The following is a 5,738-nucleotide window of genomic DNA, read 5'->3' on the forward strand; positions in this document are numbered from 1 at the left end:
ACTCAACACAACACTGTACCCAGAGAAGGACCTGCTTTTTTTTCATACCTTAGAAGGTCTTCAAGGCATGGCGCCTTTTCATGTGTGTCATAAACTGTTGAGACAAATGAATGCTCCTAAAGAAATTTTAAAAAATTCAAATAAAATTAATCCAAAGGCATGTAAAATTAATTTGGTTTTATTGCTTTTTCATCTAACTACTGTGAAATGTCTTCGTCTCCAGAGAGAAATGAGAAGTTTACCTTCAACAAGTAAATGCTAGAAAATAATGAAGTTACATGTACCTGAAAAGAAAGAGTGAAAAAAAAACCACCAAAAACACCCAAACATACATTAAGTTATTAAATTTATGCTGACTATGCTTTACAAGATACTGTCATCAGAGAACATCAGAGAAGAAAGATAAGAACAAGTAAGATAACTCTTATATATTAAATAACTTCTTGTACAGCAGCCACAGTATAATTTCCCTTCAAGGTGAAAACCTGTGGTTTTTTAAAAATAAACAAAAGTGCCAAAGAATATGTATCAAAAAGCATGAAATATTTTATAGTGAATGATAATATTTTATTTGTTTTCTACATAGAATAAGCTATTCCTTCTTTGTATACTATTTCCAAGGACCACTTTGATTTAAGAACAGCCTTGAGTTGAAATGAAGAGATCCAAAACAAAAGGGAAGCTAGTCATAACAGAGTACACCTTAACTATGCTGATAAATAAAAAAGCTTACGGTACAAGTATTTGTATGCAGGAGAACTTCAGAGGCACAACAAAAACACAACAAACAAAAAATGAAGAGAATACTGTCCAGTATATGCTAATATAAAATTGAATGAAGAAAAGTGTTTGGTTATAGAAAAAAAATAATAAAAAATAAAAGGCCAGGTTATACTCTCAGTGAAGATCCTTTATAATACCTACAGCACCCTTATTTTCAAAATCCAGGGTTAGCCAAAGAAAATAAAAATCCATGTCCAGATGACACTTAACAAAATACTGAACAAAAATACACTTTGAAAGGTTTTCTGAACAAGATGAACTATATTACATGACCAAGTTATTATTTTTTTACCCAAACCAAGGTTAATGTGTTACTCCCATCTCTACTCCCATGCTGTAGATTTATTGATACAAGAGTATCAGAGTTTAACAGCGACTGTGGGATAAATTATTCACCTTATTAGGGAGTCCCTACTTGCATCTGGACACAACATAGGTCCCCTGCTGCATACACAATATGGGCATGAAGGAGAAACATAATTTGCTGGACATGTTTTTTGCATGCCTAATGGAGAATGGGAACTGCGCTGGTAAATCAGTCAGGGCAGAGGAAAATTTTCCTATAACCACAGTGCCCAGACAGTATTACAAATAGCATCTAATCATCTCAGGATTATTAAAAAAATGTCATTATGATGTTTAAAGCACAAAGAAAATAAAACAAAACCAAAACAAAAATCAAAACAGCAACAGCAAAATCACAAACAAACAAAGGAAACAAAACTTCCCCTCAAAAAAAAAAAACAAAAAACAAAAAAACAAACATGCAAAGCAAAACATTTTGCAAAACTCATCAGTTTTGGTGAAACTTTCAAAGCACTGTTTAGCAGCTTATCTCGAAGGGTAACTCAGTTTCAAGACTGCTTTTTCAAAGAATGCCTCATCCTCCTGTCAAAGACAACATTGTGCAGTGAGGGTCCCCAGTGCTCTCTCTAGAGCAGTGTACTTCGCAACTCTTGGAAAGCTATGCTCCTTTTAATTTAGACTTCTTGAGTTACTCTACTGCATCAGAATTACACATAAGGAGGATATGGAAACTCATTGAGCAAATTTACGAAGTACACTAATTAGATTACAGCACATTATTGGTTTTTTTTTTTTTTTTTTTTTTTTTTTAATCTCTGAACAATTAATGTAATTTTTTTTAGTTTAAAGCTTTTACAGTGACACAGGCCTTACTTTGACTTCTTATGAGGAATGATTTAATTTCTTACTAATGTACAATTGATGATGATAGTTTTATTTCTAAAACCAGCATGACATTATCTTCTGATAAATTATGTACTTGAAACAAAAAGATATGCCCTAGTATTTATTTATTTATTGATTTATTCATTGATTTGCTTGCTTGAAGCTAGTGATTTAAAGTTGGTGTTTGGAGCTTTTAGACTGAAGATTATTTGTAATGATCACACAGATATTATAGCATCAGAGTCCTCATGTGCTGTACTGGCAGTCACACTTGAACTGTATTCCCTCATGATTTTCTGGGAGATGTAGAAATAGCATGAGGGAGATGTTAGTTATTCATTCATCTGAGTTTTAAAAAATATTGTTTCTGCTTTACAGCATTGGTTATGGTTATGTGCAATAAAAACATTTAAAGAAATTTCACCATGTACAAAAAACATAGGCCTGGGGCTATAAAGGATGGAAGCAAAAGATTCTTTGCATAATTCCTTAATAGTGTGTAGAGCATCTCCAGAGAACCTACATAAAAATTAATGCATTAAAACTGCTTTCTTTAGTATTTAATTTACAGTATTTTTTTTTAAATTTATTCAAGGTTTGAGATTAGTTCTAGGAGATAAAAAGCCATATATAAGCCTTGGAAGAAAGAATTCCAACTGCTTGCAAAGAACAGACAGGAAGTGATGACTGACTGGTCTGACTTTCTGGAGCAGCAAGGTTTACAGCTGTACTCTCCCAAGGGCTATATCTCAAGAGGAGAATTACAGGGCTTTGTCACAGTATTTTAAAATTGTAAATGAAAACTTCTCAATTTTTCCACAGGACAGAGAATAATGCTTCACCCAGCTGGGTCCTGGGAGATTATTCAGAGTTGTTTCTTTGGTATAATCTTTTTCATTCTTCATCTGAATTTGCCACTCACTGGAGGGAAGTAGCCAGTTCTGGGTCCTTCTCTGGAAGAAGGACATTGCAGTGCTGGAGTGTGTTCAGAGAAGGGCAAGGGAGCTGGTGAGGGGTCTGGAGCACAGGTCTGATGAGGAAAAGCTGAGGGAGCTGGGGATGTTTAGTCTGGAGAAAAGAAGGCTCTGTACATCTTATTGCTCTCTATAAGTAACTGAAAGAGGGCTGTAACAAAGATTGATCTCTTCTCCCAGGTAAGTGATAGGACAAGAAGTAACAGACTCAAGTTATGACAACAGAGGTTTAGATTGGATATTAGGATAGAATTCTTCACTGGGAGCATAGTCAGACATTCTAGAAGGCTTATCAAGGAAGTAGTGGAATCACCATTCCTGGAAGTGTTCAAAGTTTGTTTGAATGTGGCATGTGAAGACATGGTTCAGTGATGAACATGATGGTGCTGGGTTAAGGGTTGAAACTGATGATCTTACAGCTCTTTTCTAACCTTAACGATTCTATGATTCTGATGTTTGTGTTATGATAATCCAGTTTTTCTTGATGAAAAGACAGAGATCCGTTTGGCCTCATCGGTAACTTCTCATCTCTTATTGGAAAATGTTGTAATCAGACATGTTGTGCCTACAGCATTGTTTTAAAAACAATTTTCTCAAGAGAAGTTCTAAGCTTTCAATTTGGGTATGTGTTTAGACTTTGCCATTATCTCAAATATGTTTTAGACTAATGTTATGTACTACTGAAATCTGAGTTGGAAGAAAAGTTAGGTTTCTTCTTTCTCTGGTGTGAATCTGAAATTTGAAAGTTGTAGCTGGAAGACCACATATTTTTTAGAAATTACTGAAAGCTATTGTTTTGGAAAAATGGCCATCAGTTTAAGTATTATTGGTATATTAAAAGCTCTATCAGGAAAAACAAATAATAGTTAAAAAATTATTAGATCTTCCATTATTTGAAACATAATCCAAAGTGGGAAAAAGTGGTGTTTTTTCTCAAGGATAGGTAAATTACATATGGTTTATTGAGACACCTTCATAAAATTTTTTTCTTCTATGAAGACAGAAACAAAATAATGTGACATTGTAAGGTTTATAATTAATATTAGAGATCAGTTACACATCCTTACATTTGTTGTGCACAAGTTTGTCTTCCTAATTTTATTTCAGCTTAAGAAAGGAGAAATGGACACTTATCAAGCAAAATTAATCTGAAACATTTAAGACATGTACATTAAGGCAAGATTAATTATCTCCTGAAAATATACCATCTCATTTATTTTGTTAACCATTAAGGTAGCACAGGGATTTTAACTCAGATGAATTTGACTGAATAATTTCTTCTCCTTTTCATCAATATAATATTTTGTCATATCTGTGACTGTCTTAGCAACAGCACAGCCAACTACCCACAGCTAAAGGAGGTCATGGCTTCTATTTCCAGAGATACTAAGGAGCAATACATCAGCTCTCTCATCAAGATCAACATCTTCATCAACTTTTAATAGCTAAACTAATGATTCAGCCACTGACTGAATTCATTGAATCACAATCATTCATGGACTAGCAAAATGAAAAATGTTTAATAAGCCAGGATGCTAATATGCTGCTAAATTTTCTGGATTCATTTCCCAAGTGTGTACACTTTGAGTTCATTAGGACTGAGGTAGCTCTTTTACTTTCCAAGTATTGAAAGTTATCTTGAACTTTATGCTTTGAATATTGAAACTGTCCAGAATTCAGCCCACTAGATGAACTTGCATGATCTACTTTCCTGTATCATAATGTCTTCATAGAAACAGCATGCCTCATGTGGAAGAAGGACTTAATTTAGACATGGGGTTTACAGGTTCATTCTGATAAATAATGGCATTATTTATTACATTATCTTGTGAAAAGCACTGAGGTGGAGCACAAACATCTGTTGATTTCTAATGGTGGTAGCAGGTGTCCTGTGGCAGGTAGGCCATAATGATTTAAGGACAGAGATGGTGTATTGTGAAGCTGCCATTTCCAGTGATATTGTAATGTACTACTACCTCAGAGCTGATCGACTTCTCCTTTAAATCAAGCTTAATATTTTAGTTTAATGCTAATGCACATGAATTCTCATCTTATTGCTGACAGTCTAATTGCTGGTTTCTCTCTGGAATGGAATATTGCTGTGGATGAACCCTTTAGAGGGATGTTTTTCTGAGGAGTTGATATCTTAATTATAAACATGGTGAAACAAGTCAGCAATACACAAAAAAAAATACTTTCAGATGAGTTTTCCTTAATTTAAATAGAATTAAATCCCAAGTTTTATGATATTTCCAGGCCAGTCCTCAGAGAAAGATACTATGCACAGGCTGCTATGAGAAAGGGTGGGGACAGGGGCACACATCAACTGGTTGCTCTCAGGGGACAGGCATAATCTTTTCCTTTATTACTTTCTAAATAGCTAAAATCCAACTTGGTTTTAGTAAATTGATAGCCGTCTAAAAAGATTTGTTGAGGGGACAGTCAGAGAAACAAACACACCAGTAGAGGAAGGTCTTCGCATACATCACCACCTACTGTTATTCTTATCTGTTTGCCAGGGAGCCAGAACAGCTGGGCAAGAGTAAGTATAATGTCCTCCAGGGTTGTCTTTAGAGCGCTCAGCCCATAAAAATTCCATTTTATTGGACAGAGATGTATAGAGCAATCTTGAGCTGCATGACTAGTAAGAAACAGAGTTAAAAAGCTAAGATTGCAATATTAGAATAATGATGGAAAAATAAACCAAAATTTGAAGTTCTTTGCAATCATAAGCAGCCATTTTATTTTTTGTTTCTGTAGCATAAAAAATCAGATAATTATGTGCTATTT

Source organism: Onychostruthus taczanowskii, unplaced genomic scaffold (genome assembly GCF_017590055.1).
Source record: "Onychostruthus taczanowskii isolate IOZ18803 unplaced genomic scaffold, ASM1759005v1 scaffold85, whole genome shotgun sequence".
Taxonomy (NCBI): Eukaryota; Metazoa; Chordata; class Aves; order Passeriformes; family Passeridae; genus Onychostruthus; species Onychostruthus taczanowskii.